The sequence below is a fragment of the Toxorhynchites rutilus genome, chromosome 2 (genome assembly GCF_029784135.1).
Source record: "Toxorhynchites rutilus septentrionalis strain SRP chromosome 2, ASM2978413v1, whole genome shotgun sequence".
NCBI lineage: Eukaryota > Metazoa > Arthropoda > Insecta > Diptera > Culicidae > Toxorhynchites > Toxorhynchites rutilus.
Window position 1 is genome coordinate 308,601,664 of NC_073745.1, and position 16,791 is coordinate 308,618,454.

A 16,791-nucleotide genomic window follows, 5' to 3' on the forward strand; every position below is an offset into this window, starting at 1 on the left:
ATTTTAGCGATAAATTGAAAAGCAAGGACAAAGGATGAACGAAAGCCGATGCCAACTTTTTCAACAACATTGGAGGGATACCATCCGGCCCGGGACCTTTAGATGAATTTAGATGCTCCAGCGCGATAAAAAGTTCGTTAGCGGTAATATTATCAATTGAGACCGAGTTTGCACACTCGGGTAAATACGAAAAATATTCGTAATCTCGAACCACATTATTTGTTGTGTAGTTACCTTGGAAAAAACGGGCGAATTGATTACTAATATCATTATCATTTGATCCCACGTATTCTCCAAATTTCATACTTGATGGGAAATTGTTAGATTTCATCTTATCGCTGGCATAATTGAAAAATTTCTTAAGATCGGAATAAATATTCTTTTCTATCCTTGTGATATAGCTTTCATATTGTAGTGATATTTCCGCATCAAGATTTTTGCAAATATCTTTGTATATTGTTAAATTATCCAAAGTTTCGCTTGCTTCGTATTTTTAATGAGCTTTTTATTTTTTGTTTTTAAGATTTTTAATATCACGAGTGAACCATACTGGTGTTTTTGAATTTGTATTAATTTTTTTCTTTCTTGTAGGAATATGTTCACTTATGATTCTATACAGATTATCATCAAAAATTTCAACAGCTTTGTCTATGTTCCTTTCATATTTAACCAGAAATGACCAATCTATATCATTAATATAATTGGAGTGCTCCCGTGGCCGAGTGGTTAGCGTCATAACTAACATGCCGGGTGTTCGGGTTCGATTCCCGTTCTGGTCGGGGGAATTTTTCGTCAAAGAAATTTCCTCCGACTTGCACTGTGATCACGCGTATTCTCTAGAGATTGCCACTCAGAATGCATTCAAGGCGTGTTATTTGGCATAGAAATCTCAACTAAGTACTAATAAAAAATGACGCAAGTAATACTACGTTGAGACGGCGAAGTTCCTCTAAGAACGTTAGTGCCATTGAAGAAGAAGATATCATTAATTTATGTTGTTCACTAGGAATACGAACTGCGTTTAACACTTTCAACGCCCCGTCACCCAGATATGGGTGACACTTTCCTCGCTAGAATTGAGTAGGATTTTTAGAAGGAATTTGATAGAATAGGCACCTAAATGTAACTATAGGATATGAAGCAAAATAATAAAATCATAACCATAATATTATACTGTTTATACTATACTTTTTATTAATTTATAGTACGGATGGTTTGTATTGCAGTTTTTTTGCAAAACCCCTATAATATGACTTTGGCATGCGTTATTGTCATCAATTCGTCTTCAATTGGAAATAAACATTGCTAGATCATGTAAAAGTTATCTACAAACTAAGTTTGATCTTTATTTAATAATTTAATCGCAAGTTGGGCTCTGCAAGAAACTCAAAAACGTCGCGTTGGGCGTGTTAACAGGGCATTAACAGCAATGGGTACACCACCCCCCGATTTTTTACCACACAATGACAAATCTCGATCACACCTAAACACGTTAAAATTGCTACTAAATAATTCTTCACTTTTCACTGTGTCATTCCAACTGGTTTCAGTGACCAGTGTCACATTGTACAGGCTAGCATTAACTGTTTTATATATTTGTTTCATTTTAGCCGCACTACGCATTATATTCAAATTTTGGCAATAAATTAATATTTCAAGTAAACCAGTATGAACTAAATCTTCATCCGAAGAATGCGTCAGTGGTGGTGAAAACACGAGCAACCATTATTGTTCGTACAGCAGTATGGCATACACCTGTGAGACGATGAATGTAGCTGCGTTGTGTATGGAGGTTGATGTTCCACAGGATATGGGTTAAGGACCTTTCCTCTTTGCAATTTGATCATTCGTGGATTCGTTTCGGTTGGCCTAGAGAACTGATGTTTAGCCGCTGCCAGAGTACTCTTCCCGGCGGTAGAAGCATTGTATTGTTTCTCGTTTGATGATTGTTAATGTTGTTCCTGCGTTAATTATTGTCCCTGCTGCTGGATTGTCCCTGCTATTATCGACATCCGTTCCTCAATTGAATATGAACATGTTTCTCGACCTGAGTTTGATTTCCAGTCTGTGTGACCAAACAATAGAGGATGGTGAAATATAAAAATAAATAAAAAAATTAAAATTAACCCAAAACTCTCAATTTGAACCGTGAAATTTGTTAACTAAACAGAATTTATGATAGGTTCTGTTATTCAGATAGGAGATTTCCAAGTTCAATTTCTTCCTAAGAAGAGGCATTTCTTCCAGTAAATTAAAAACGCTGTAGAAATTTAATTTTTAGGAATTATATCTTCAGCTTTCGCTTATAATCAGATAAGAGTGTATAGATCACGTTGGCCATGCTTCACTGTCAATTTTTCGTAAATTTGGAAAAATGTCGTCGAACGAAAAAGAGCGTCGTGAATTAATCCTGCGCACTCATTTCGAGAATCCGGAGTTGTCACATCGGGAAATCGGTAAGATGCTGGGAATCGTCCAATCCACGGTCAGCAGAGTACTAAAACGATATTTCGAGAACCTAACCATCGACCGGAAGGTGAAGAACGGCAAAAATGGATGCTCCGTCAGTGAAAAAGATCACAAGCGCGTAGTTAAGCAGTTTAGACGTGATCCGAGAAGTTCGGTCCGGGATGTCGCCAATAAGCTGAATTTGTCAAGTTCATTCGTCCAGCGGACCAAGCAGCGGGAGGGCCTGCGTACATACAAGGTTCAGAAGGCTCCTAACCGCGACGAAAGGCAAAACATGGTGGGGAAGACGCGAGCCCGGAAGCTGTACACCGAAATGCTGACGAAGCCGCATTGCCTGGTAATGGACGACGAAACCTACGTCAAAGCGGACTTTCGTCAGCTGCCGGACCTGTTGTTCTTCTCCGCAGAGGACAAATTCAGCGTTCCGGAGGAGATTCGCAAGCAGAAACTATCCAAGTTTGCCAAAAAGTACATGGTGTGGCAAGCAATCTGCTCTTGCGGAAAGCGGAGCGCCTCCTTCGTGATGACCGGCGCGGTAAACGGGCAGGTTTACCTTAAGGAGTGCCTACAGAAGCGCTTACTACCACTATTGAAGCAGCACGAGGGCCCGACCATCTTCTGGCCGGATCTCGCTTCGTGCCACTATTCAAAGGACGTGTTGGAGTGGTACGAAGCCATCGGGGTCACCTTCGTGCCAAAGGAAATGAACCCGCCCAACGCGCCGGAGCTTCGCCCAATAGAGAAATATTGGGCGATTATGAAGCAGGCCCTCCGGAAGAACCCAAAAGTTGTCAAATCGGAGGCGGACTTCAAGAGAAAATGGATTTCTGTTCAAAAAAAAACTACAACCTGACGTTGGACAGAACCTTATGGACGGGGTAAAGAGGAAGGTGCTAGCATACGGGCTTGGGCTCGAAGTATGAATAAAAAAAAATACCAATAGTTGTTTAATAGTTTTTATTTTACTGTCTAAAATTTTCAAAAGAATCGGTCTACTGGGCGAATTTCTACAGCGTTTTTTCCGTGATGCAATTTGATGTGACACACCCTTTAGTTTCTTTTAAATCGCGTTTACCGAAACACATTAATAACTTTTTAAATTTCGTAAACTAGACCCAAACCCAGGTACGGTCTAATGTAAGACGTTAAAGCACACAGCTCTCGAATTAAATAATTCACCACATTTCACACGGAACGAAAAATAGTTTCAAATCGTTTAATATTACGATCTCAACAACATTCTAAAGGCAATCATGAAGAACCTGAACCATCCCAACATTCCTCCTGGTCAACGACTTCGATCCATGGATAATCTATCCTCGCTACGCTAATCTACCTTCGGAGAACACCGGCTGTCCATTTCCCTGTGCCGACTCGGTACAATCCAACGACGCGTTGCAAATTGAACACCGCACCGCACGATGACGATTGCACAGCAATGGTACTCTATCCTCCGGGAAGTCAGCTATTCCCCGTTCCATCCCGCCAAATCACTATCAGACCAGCGCTCATATCGTCTAATCCCGGAGCGCTTCAGTTAATGAAACAACTTTTCTCACATCCGCCCTGGTGTGAATATTGAGCCCGACCGGTTGTCCATCCTTCGCTCCATCTCGCTCTCCATTCCTGGATAGCTGGATGGCAGGCTGCTGCAATGAAGGAATGCCTCCCGGTTATTCGTTAGGCATGTTCGGTTCAGTGACTCCGTGTGCCGGTGTCCCGTCACATTGGCAGGCAGGCAGGCAGGCGAACCCTCCCGAACAGCATGTGCATCCGAAGCATCTGGTTTTGTGGTGCCCTTCGTGCGCGATGAATGGTGGAATCGAATCAGGCGCCACAGCGCTATCCTCCGACCGAAGCGGGTTGCGATTTTGCGGGCATCAAGTGTTCGGTTGCATATGTGGGATAAACAAACCTTTTATCGGTTGCCGTTGGTTTGTGGGTTAGGATGTAGGGTGAATGGAGGGAGGGAAGGATGGATCCGGTCAAAGAATTCAGGTTATAACCGGAAATCACTTCTATGTTGTGGGATTTTCCGCGCCGCGAGGGATGATTAGATTATGATTACTGGATGAGAAATTGTGTAGGATTTTTTTCCTGTAAAGGGTTTTCTCGGAATTTATCTTATGGTAAAATTTATGAGTCGAAATATAAACCGCAATCAGGAATGGTTATCTATCAGTTTGGAAGCTTTCCCCCGTTCCAGCGAATTCATCAACCGATCAATCAAGTGTATTCATTGAATACTCCATCCATACGAGATAAAAGTAAACATCAGGAGTTAGCGTTGAAGAAGCGCTTATTCCCTACTTCAAACATCATCCACAATCAACTCCCAGATGGCCAGAGAGAATCATTTCAAGCTTTCCATTCAGCTTGAGGTGATTATAAGTTGTTCGGTTCGGTGGTAATTGAAAGAAACAGATACAATCGATGGTACTCTATCGAAATTGATTTCTGAAGAGAGTAGCTCCTATCGAAATAATTACAATTAGCAGGAGAATGGATATCAGTTCTGGGTTTCTGGTTGTTCCATGGAAATCATCACTTTCCGGATAATTTCACTGGCGGGAGACTTACTTCTACTGTTTTGTTCTGTTATATTCGTCAATATTAGTATGCCGGGTGCAATACTCGGAATCAGCATGTTTACACGCCTCTTCTCAGTGCACCAGTTAAAGTTTTTTTCTTTTTGGTTAAGTTAAGAAAATGTTTTTTGGAGCTTGTGCGTGTGACTTTTATTAAAAAGACCGAAATACAGATTGTCCGTTCTAAAGTTCTAAAGTTACCTACACCCAAACTAGCGTTGGCTGAAAACTTTTCATATTTGGCAGAAATGATCTCATTTCGTGTGCTGGAGGGTAAAATGCGCAAACAATGAGCTGTTTTAAAAGTTTAAAAATGGTTCGTATGTATGCGAGCAGATATCTCTGTTTCTCTGTTTTCTTTTCTCATTTCATTTGTGCCAAAAAAAAGTCCATACCTTTCCAAAAAGTGCTCTCTGTCCTTCCTCTCCGTTCCTAAGTTTTAATAAGAATATGCAGAGCATATGTGCAAGAAATATGGTTAAAATGGATGAGCTACGTCAAATAATGAGCATTGCTAGTGTGGATATAGTCTGTGTATGCGAAACCTGGCTGAATGACAGCAAGCCTTCAAGTTTCATTGAGATTGTCGGTTATAATACTGTAAGAAATGACAGGATTGGAAACGTTGGAGGTGGTTTATTAATATATATGAAAAATGTTACAATTTCAAAATTATTGAATCTTCTTTTATTGAACAACACAATCACCCAAATGAGTTTATCTTCGTTGAAATTATGGTAAATTCTGAAAAGATATTAGTTGGACTAATCTATAATCACCCATCTTGATTGTTCAGAGCTTATTTTCGAGAGGGTTACGAAGTATGGAACGCGGTATAATAATGTTTTGCTTCTTGGTGATTTCAATACAAATGTTCTTCGTACGAATTCTAAATCTGAGCGTTTCATTGATGTTCTTAGTTCACTGTCATTGAGCATAGTTGGCAAAGAACCGACTTTTTTCCATTCCTATGGATCCTCGCAGCTTGATTTGATCATAACCAACGAGCCAAGCAAAATATTAGGATTTGGAAAAATAGATGTTCCTAATATATCACAACATGACCTCATTTTCGCTTTTCTGAATTTCGATAAAAGTAAAGTCAACAAGGAGGTCCATTACCGTGACTACAAACATGTTGGTTCTGATACAGTTTTATCATAATTCAACAGACTCAACTGGAACGTTTTCTTCTCATCTGATGATCCTGATACATTAGGTGACTTATTCGATTGTTTTGTCAAAACTTTGTATGATGGTTGTGTTCTTAATAGGAAATTTAGTAACAAGAATCGACACAACCCTTAGTTTAATGAACAAATTCAAAAAGCTATGATTGACCGTAATCTTGCGTACAAAAGATGGAAAAATACACATGGTTCAAATGACTTCTCATTATTTAAACACTTGAGAAATTTGACTAATCGTTTAGTAAACCAGGCGAAAAGAAATTATTGCATTACTCACATATCTTCTAGTACGTCTCCCAATGAGTTTTGGACAAAATTTCGAGAGCAATCGGCGCAGAACGAGATTAATTTCGATGCTAATGAATAATGAAATAAATAGTAACTTCCATAAAAAAATTTCCTCTGGAACTTCTCATCACATTCATCATATATCCAATTCCGATTCAGAGCACCATTTCCGTTTTCGATGTATTCAAGATTACGATGTAATCAATTCCATTCATATGGTCACATCAAATGCTGTGGGCCTAGATGAACTTCCCATGAAATTTTTAAAACTCATTTTACCAATTCTAATCGATTCAAATACCTACATTTTCAATTGCATTATTGTATCTGGTAAATACCCTCTTGCTTGGAAATGTTCTAAGGTAATACCACTCAGAAAGAAGAGCAATCTAGACACTTTGGATAATTTACGTCCCATAAGTATTTCATGCGCTCTATCTAACAGCTTCGAACGAATACTTAAAGATCAAATGTGTTCTTTTTTACAAGAAAATCATTTGGTAACAACATTCCAGTCTGGTTATCGTGCAGGTCATAGTACCAAAACAGCAATGATGAAAGTGTATGATGATGTAGGATATGCTATCGATAGTGGTGACAAAGTAATCTTGATTCTATTGGATTTCACGAAAGCGTTCGATGTTATTTCCCATGCTCAGCTATGTGGAAATCTGAACTCGAAATTTAATTTTATTGCTTCTGCGGTAAACCTCATCGATTCTTATTTAAATGATCGTAAACAAGCAGTTTATATAAATGACGTGCTTTCAGAATTTCTTCCAGTCACGTCAGGAATGCCCCAAGGATCGGTACTAGGCCCAATTTTGTTCACTCTTTACATCAACGATCTACCAGGAATTGTAAAACATTGTTCTGTGCATATTTTTGCGGATGATGTCCAGCTTTACGCAAACTACAATAATGTGAACGCTTAGACTATTTGTAGACTAGTGAACGATGATTTAAATTCTATAAAAACTTGGGCAGAGGCTAATAGTTCGAAGCTTAATGCACAAAAGTCAAAAGCTCTTCTTATTACACGGGGTAATAATGTTAACCATATGAATTCGACTATCGGAAATGACACAGTTCAGTTTGTAGAAAGTGCCACTAGTCTAGGTTTCATTATCCAGCATAACTTCCAAGATATACGGAACTCTACGATGTTTCCAGTTGAAAGGATCTTTCTTGAACCAGGAAACTAAGCAAAAGATATTCAAAAGCTTCATTCTATCATATTTCGTGACGTGTGACTTTCTACTGCTTTCAGTGAGCATACAGACTTTAGATAGGTTAAGAATCGCACTTAATGCTTGTGTTCGGTTTGTATTCAATCTTGGTCGTCTGGACAGTGTTTCGCATTTACAGAGTAAACTTTTAGGTTACTCTTTCCATAATTTTATAAAAGCTCACTCTTGCTTAATGCTTCATAAAATAATTACAACAAAATGCCCCGCATATCTACATGAAAAGCTGATACCTTTTAGAAGTAATAGAGTAGAGAAATATGTTTTACCGGTGCATTCTACAGCTTTTTATGCCAAAACTATATTTGTGAGAGGTATTTGTCTCTGGAATTCTTTACCAAGCAATCTAAGAAATCAAAAATCATTTTTAAAATTTAAGAAGCAATGCAAAAAGTATTTTAGTGTAATGAATTAATTTATATAGTGAACATTTTTGAAGTTAGATAGTACGTAAATGACTAGTAGTAACATGCACTCCCTATATAGCAATTTAAAAGATGTATAATCTTATGCTATTATGTTAACAAATAAACAAATAAACAGGTTCAGGTTTTGAATTATAGAGAATTAATCTAGAATTTAAATTGAGACTTTAGGTGAATAGGCCAAGTTTATTTCATACATGTACCTACTGTATCATTTAACTTGATATGTGCGAGTGACCACTTTGCCCCCACTAAGTGACCACTTTACCTCCAAGCAAAAAAATAAATTCGATTTTTTACCATTTTTTCTAATGATCAAAAGTGTACTATTTTGAATTTTTATAGTAAAAGCCGTTTGCTATCTTGAACAACAATGAGTTGAACTACAATATTCTTCGAGAAACGGGAATTGAAGAGGTATGTGGATGCTGGAAATGGGCTTATTCCTTAGGGTGACCACCGGCCTTTTACAGTCGTTTTAACGGAACGAAAGTCACCATCTTCGATTCCAGAATGGTATCGGAATACGATATTCGACTTACACTAGTAAGACCCTTGCACCCCACCTAATACCTATATCGTAGAAGTATTTCATATTTTTTGTCTTTAACTATTATTATTAAAGGGTGTGTCACATCAAATTGCATCACGGAAAAAACGCTGTACAAATTTAATTTTTAGGAATTATATCTTCAGCTTTCGCTTATAATCAAATAAGAGTGTATAGATCACGTTGGCCATGCTTCACTGTCAATTTTTCGTAAATTTGGAAAAATGTCGTCGAACGAAAAAGAGCGTCGTGAATTAATCCTGTGCACTCATTTCGAGAATCCGGGGTTGTTACATCGGGACATCGGTAAGATGCTGGGAATCGTCCAATCCACGGTCAGCAGAGTACTAAAACGATACTTCGAGAACCTAACCATCGACCGGAAGGTGAAGAACGGCAAAAATGGATGCTCCGTCAGTGAAAAAGATCACAAGCGCGTAGTTAAGCAGTTTAGACGTGATCCGAGAAGTTCAGTCCGGGATGTCGCCAATAAGCTGAATTTGTCAAGTTCATTCGTCCAGCGGACCAAGCAGCGGGAGGGCCTGCGTACATACAAGGTTCAAAAGGCTCCTAACCGCGACGAAAGGTAAAACATGGTGGTGAAGACGCGAGCCCGGAAGCTGTACACCGAAATGCTGACGAAGCCGCATTGCCTGGTAATGGACGACGAAACCTACGTCAAAGCGGACTTTCGTCAGCTGCCGGGCCTGTTGTTCTTCTCCGCAGAGGACAAATTCAGCGTTCCGGAGGAGATTCGCAAGCAGAAACTATCCAAGTTTGCCAAAAAGTACATGGTGTGGCAAGCGATCTGTTCTTGCGGAAAGCGGAGCGCCCCCTTCGTGATGACCGGCACGGTAAACGGGCAGGTTTACCTTAAGGAGTGCCTACATAAGCGCTTACTACCACTATTGAAGCAGCACGAGGGCCCGACCATCTTCTGGCCGGATCTCGCTTCGTGCCACTATTCAAAGGACGTGTTGGAGTGGTACGAAGCCAACGGGGTCACCTTCGCGCCAAAGGAAATGAACCCGCCCAACGCGCCGGAGCTTCGCCCAATAGAGATATATTGGGCGATTATGAAGCAGGCCCTCCGGAAGAACCCAAAAGTTGTCAAATCGGAGGCGGACTTCAAGATAAAATGAATTTCTGTTCAAAAAAACTACAACCTGACGTTGTACAGAACCTTATGGACGGGGTAAAGAGGAAGGTGCGAGCATACGGGCTTGGGCTCGAAGTATGAATAAAAAGAAAATGCCAAAAGTTGTTTAATAGTTTTTATTTTACTGTCTAAAATTTTCAAAAGGATCGGTCTACTGGGCGAATTTCTACAGCGTTTTTTCCGTGATGCAATTTGATGTGACACACCCTTTAGCAAACAGGAAGTATCCAGCTATTTAACCATCGATAATAGACGAATATCATGCCAACTCGACTGGTCGTTGGCAACACAGATAGCAGTGAAACGTTGTTGGTGTAAAGACATGGGTCATTTAAGCAACTTTGCATACTTGAAATATTCGAAAAATAATTAGACAACTTTTTGGAAAAAGCCAAAAAGTTTTTACAAAAATTAGTAACTTAAAAACTATGATACTTACAAAATTCATGTCATAGAATGACATGTAGTAAATAGTTTGAATTTTTACGAAAAAATACCAAAAAATTTTTGGAAAAGCATTTCGCTGAAAAAAAAGTTATTTTGAAAATTAAAATTCATTTTTCTCAAAAATGTATTTTTTTTTAAATTCCTAAAATTGTATATATGAATATCCCTTACAATTTCCATCAAGTCGTTCATACAACGGAAGATGGGCATTTTTACAGGGAAAAAGGTTTTCGAACAACAACTTTTTCATCTTTTATTTGAAAAAAAAAACAACTTATCCTTATTCTGTTTAAAGTCAAGAGAGCGATATAGTGTTTTCGACAAAGATTTAGATCTTGTTAAAATATAAACTTTTGTCGAAAACATCAAATTTCTATCTTTTATAGTGTTCGGAATATACGTCATTTTTGTATGAAGACTCCTGAAAAAAAATAATGTTTTGCTCGTAACATTTTTGTGTGTAAATTCTCACGTTTGACATGTTTCTTAATAGAGAAAAGTTAGCAGAGCATTTAAAATGCGATAATTTATACAAAAAAATGTAACGAATTGAACATTAATAGCATTTTTCAAAGAAAAACATGAAAAAAATGTTGTTCGAAAAACTTTTTCCATGTAAATGTGCCCATCGTCCAATGTATGGAAAACTTGTTGGAAATTGTAAGGGCTATTTATATCTGTTTTTTCAGAATTTTAAAAGCATGTTTTCGAGAAAAATGAATTTTAATTTTCAAAATATTTTTTTTCAATGAAATTTTTTTCCAAAAAAATCTTTGATAATTTTTAATGAAAACCTAAGTAATTTCCTACATTTCATTCTCTGACCATCTTTTTGTAGATGTTATAGTTTTTAAACCAAGATTTTTGAAAAAAGTTGAAAAAGCTCAAAATTTATAAAAAACCTACAAAAAAAAATATCAGACCTACAAAATTTTAGTCAAAGAATGGAATATAGGAAATTACTTTCGTTTTCATTAAATATTAGCAAAAAAAATTTTGGAAGAAAAATTTCATTGAAAAAAAATATTTTGAAAATTAAAATTCATTTTTCTCGAAAACATTTGCTTTCAAAATTCTGAAAGAAATAGATATAAATAGCTCTTAAAATTTCCATACAATTTTCCTTACATCGAACGATGGGCACATTTACATGGAAAAAAATTTTAGAACAACAACTTTTTCATGTTTTTCTTTGAAAAAATGCTATTAATGTTCAATTCGTATCATTTTTTGTATAAATTATCGCATTTTTAATCATGTTAAGAAACATGTCAAGAACATGTCAAACGTGAGAATTTACACACAAAAATGTTACGAGCAAAACATTATTTTTTTCAGGAGTCTTTATACAAAAATGACGTATATTCCGAACACTATAAAAGATAGAAAGAAAATGTTTTCGACAAAAGTTTATATTTTAATATGATCTAAAACTTTGTCGACAACACTATATCGCTAGCTGACTTTAAACAGAATTAGGATAAGCTGTTTTTTTTTTCAAAGAAAACATGAAAAAGTTGTTGTTCGAAAAACTTTTTCCCTGTAAAAGTGCTCATCTTCCGATGTCTTGTTGGAAATTGTAAGAGCTATATATACATATATATTTTTGGGAATTAAAAAAAAACGTTTTTGAGAAAAATGAATTTTAATTTTTTAAATAACTTTTTTGTCAGCGAAATTTTTTTAAAAATTTTGTTTGGTTATTTTTTGTGAAAATTTAAACAATTGACAAGAATTTTGTAGGTATCATACTTTGTAAGTTATAATTTTTTGTAAAAAAATAAGAAAAAAAATTTAGGGGGCCTCCGTAGCCACATTGGTTGCGGGTTCGCTTAGTAAGCGATCGATCGTGAGTTCGAAACTCAGGGCCCTCATTGACCATCTTTGTGTTGTTACAGAATAACTACGTCCACGCAACAATCATCAGCGATGGAGATCGATCCACGGTCGAAATATGATCGATTCATCCATACAACTGCTCTGCTCTGCAAGACACATCGGGCTGCTGTTCTATAAATAACTCAACAATGATCAATCAACTGTCTCCGCTGTCCGGTCTAACTGGATAATGGAAGAACAGATAGAAAACTCTTACGCCTAATTGGCTGCTACTGTGTAAATGTGTGTACCATATGGAATGGTATAGAAGGGAATACTCTAACGCCGAAAAATGGCAACTGTGTAATGTGCTAATTATAGATATGATAAATATGTGACATGTACACGATTAAAATTCGGCTCTGTTACAGCTAAAATGCCAATGAGCCTGAAATAAAGAAATAAATAAATGGGACAAAAGAAAAAAAAATTTGGCTTTTCCCAAAAAGTAGCCTAATTGTTTTTCGAATATTTCAAGTATGCAAAGTTGCTTAAATGACTTAAATTACACCCACAACGTTTCACTGCTATCTGAGATGGTGCTGCCAACTCCTAAGACGAGTTGGCATGAAATTCGTCAATAGATACTACCTTTATTAAAATCGGAAATTTTTCAATGGAGGGTGATTGGGTGGTGTTCCATCTGGGTATAAATGAAAAATAACTGGATCATCATAATCCAAATCCGGTAATGAAGCGTTCCATCTTTCCAAAACACTCATTCTGTTTAGAATATCCTGTACTTACTCTGCCATTTTATTGAATTAATTCTAATTGAATATCATTGTTGAAGATATTTGAATAATGATTACAAAACATATTTGAATTTTTTTGATTTATTTCAAAACACAAACACAAAACACAAAACACAAACAATTCATCTGAATTTGATTTATATATCGGTTCACTTTTCGTTCTCAATCTTATAAAAATAGTGACGTTTTGTAAGTTGATTTGAATAAAAAACATAATTCAAATTTACAAATTCACTCAGTATTTATTTTCCTTCATTCACTTCTTTTAAATGATTTTTTTTAAAATTCACATTCGCTTTAAAATTTGTTTTCAGTTTGATAAATATACTTACAGCGAAATCCTTAAATCTATACCACTCTTAACTGTAGCTACTTTATTCAAGAAGTGCAAATACAGCAAATACAGCTTATATTGAATTTCAATAGAATTGAATATCCATATTTTTGTTTCTGGTTTTACTTTATCCATACATGTTAACACAATCCCATTCTTAGAAGAAGAAAAAACTGATTACTGCCACCCCAGAAGACATCCAATCGTGCGTGTCCGATCGGAATGAATGAATCCATCGACTCGCCATCCCGCCGATCGCAAAAGTCATCTCCCACCAAACTGTTTGTGTCAAATCACTTGCGAATTTCATTTTGCGCCACCATTCATCGTTGCGTCGGTCTGCGTCGTGGGGGGTGGGATGGTGGTGGTGAGCTTACGCGTTCTTTTGTTTGATTTATACGAGTATTTTGATTGACTTCTGCTTCCGGGTATTGATTTATTCCATTCCATTCTTCTGTTGGGAATTATCCTCCCCCCACGCCATGCGGAAATGCGGTTTGGATGTGGAAATAGTTTTCTTTTTTTCTCGTCCACTTTCGCCCCTAATTCAATCAATGCCGCTTTCATCCATCCTGATCGAATTAGGGATCAGAATCGGAAAGCTCCCCCGCGGCATTGAGAAGCTGGGGCGCTGACGAGAGAAAAATAGAACAGCATCTCAGAAAACAGTCGTCGGAGCATATCTGGATCCACTAAATCAAACGAAATATGCGACATAATACCGTTCATTAGCATAATTTCTCCGTGGCTCCGTGGGGTGGATGTGACATAACCCGCCCCCGGCAATATTCAGGTTGATTTCGCTTTTTTTCCCCCACCGGAACAAATGCCCCATTTTCGCAATTGGTTCTAGCCGATGCTGATCCCCTTTTCCGGAGCGCAAAAACTTATTATCGATGCGGCGATTGTCATTATTATTCCCCCGCTTCGTTTGTCTGTCCACAGAAAAATTGGCAGCGGCGCCAGCTCCGTTCCCGAGCTTTTTTTTTCACTTTCTTTTTTCGGCGGGACATCCGCCGCTAACGATGTGCTGCTGCGCTGATCGCTATTCCCCCCGGTGCACAATTGTTGATGACAAACTCCGCAGTCATCATCATCATCATCGTCCTTGTGGCCGACGACGTCGGGAAGCCTAACCAACAAAAACCGAATGACCGAATCAGTGCGCGCGCCAGCAACAACAACAAAAAAAGAAGCATCTTGTTTGTCGTGGAAAATGCAAATTAATGATGTTGTTTATTTGCGGATGACTGTTTACATAATCGAGTTAGTGAGGTGACTCCGCCGTCTCATCAGGTTCCCTCTCTCGAGGGGCGCAAGATGCCTCTACCAGTCACACCGAGTCCCAAGAGACCCGAGAAGTGATTTGCTTTTGTCTTGAACGAATTCATGAGGCCAATTCGAACGCAATAAACCACGTCTATGTGTTTTGTGGTTTTTTTTTGCCGTCTTCAGGACGTGAGTCATAGTATAACATATTTTTCCATTACGTATGACAACAATCCCTAGAGTTTTACATTGACCAGCACAAAAAGAAACACACTTCCAAATATGGGTTTCGAAAGGACACGGTAATATCGGAGACAAAAGTGTAATTTTTCATTCAATCAAAAATATAGTTGTAGTGGAGAAGGTTCTTCTGGAACGTCCTTAGAACCAAATAAAAGTAAATAAAATTTTTTAATTGGACTTGTTATGAACTTGGGTTGTAATATATTTTTTTTTTAAATCTATAGACACTGAAATCAGAAGGGCGGTACCAATTTGAGCCAATTAACCAATTAACCTTTAACACTAACGTGTACTGGTAATTTCTCGCTGTCTAGAAAACAGTAAAGTTATTGAATAACTAAGTAGATTTTCAGTCTTTCTTGCAAAATTATGTCTCCAACGCACACTGTGTGGCGCTTTACTGACACGAATCTTAGAATACATTTGAAAAAAAAAAAAAACAATTCAATACTGAAGTAAAATGTATGAACGATGTGTTCCGATGAACAATTGCAAATATAAATATATATATATATATATATATATATATATATATATATATATATATATATATATATATATATATATATATATATATATATATATATATATATATATATATATATATATATATATATAAAGGTATATTTGCATATGAAGTAAAATCCTGATTATACGCGAGCGTAACATGAACCAATTTAGAACACATGCGAATTGTGGCTCTTTTGTAATTAACAAGTTCTTTCGCACATTAACTCGATGTTGATAATTTCTTATTATTTTCTTTTGTCGATCGTATTGTTTCACATATTCACGCTGGAGAGACTTAACCCTTCTCTTCATTGGCCGAAGCATTTTGATTGAATGTAATATCTTTCCGTTTACTATTTTTGGAAGCATAGGCAGGGTTCCGAGCTCTGCAATACAATTTGCTTAACCAATGTTAAAGTTGCTAAAACTTACCCATTAAACCCATTAAACGTAAAAATAATAATTGTATTGATATCAACACAATTTTATTCTATTGATTTTCATGACATGAAACGCTATGAGTCAGGAATAACATTTCATTGAGTGGTTTTTATAGCTGTTTCGATGATGTTGTATGGCATCAATGCCGAAAAAATAACGATTTCACCCAACACAAACAAAACCATTGCCGAAGATTGAAAAATGAACATTAAACTTTCAGAGCACTAGCTCGAGTTTTCCGACGTTTTTCACTATACAGTGCGACAGCAGATGAAAATTTAATATCTTGTGAGTAATCGATTAGAGTTTGGTTGATATTACTTGATGGGAAGTATGCGAAAACGATCATTTTCTTCACACTGTTTCGCAAATTTATTGATTTTCGGATGAGGGGTGAAGGAGGGAGTTGAAAGAAATGAGCGCCATTGTGGTAGCCATTTGTGGCTAGCTTCCACCTTTACCTTAACACAAAATACGTGGGGGAAAGTTTCCGACACCAAGAGATGGTGCCAGAAGTCCTAATGTTTAGCTATTCAATAGTACCTCACTAGTTTCTTGCTTGATTACTCAAATAGTATGCATTTAAGAGACCAAAACAAAACAATTCAATGAAAACGAGAAAAATCAGAAAAGCGTGTGGTCATCAAATACTTTTATTCAAAAGGATTAACACCATCCGTGCACCCGTGGCCGAGTGGTCAGCATCACCCATTATCATGCCGGGTGTTCGGGTTCGATTCCCGTTCTGGCCGTTATTTGGCTTAGAAAATCTCAACTAAGTTTTAACACTAAACCTACCATGAGGGGTCAAATGACCCATTTTGAACTTATTATCAAAACTTCTAGCAAATAACATTATCACATCGTCATTTATCTAGACTACTTTTCTTAAAACATAAATCGAATGCATTTTTCAACATTTACTCCTCTTTTGTATATTTATTTTACTGAGAAACATATGTAATCTGCTCCCACTACCGCAACGGGTCATTTGACCC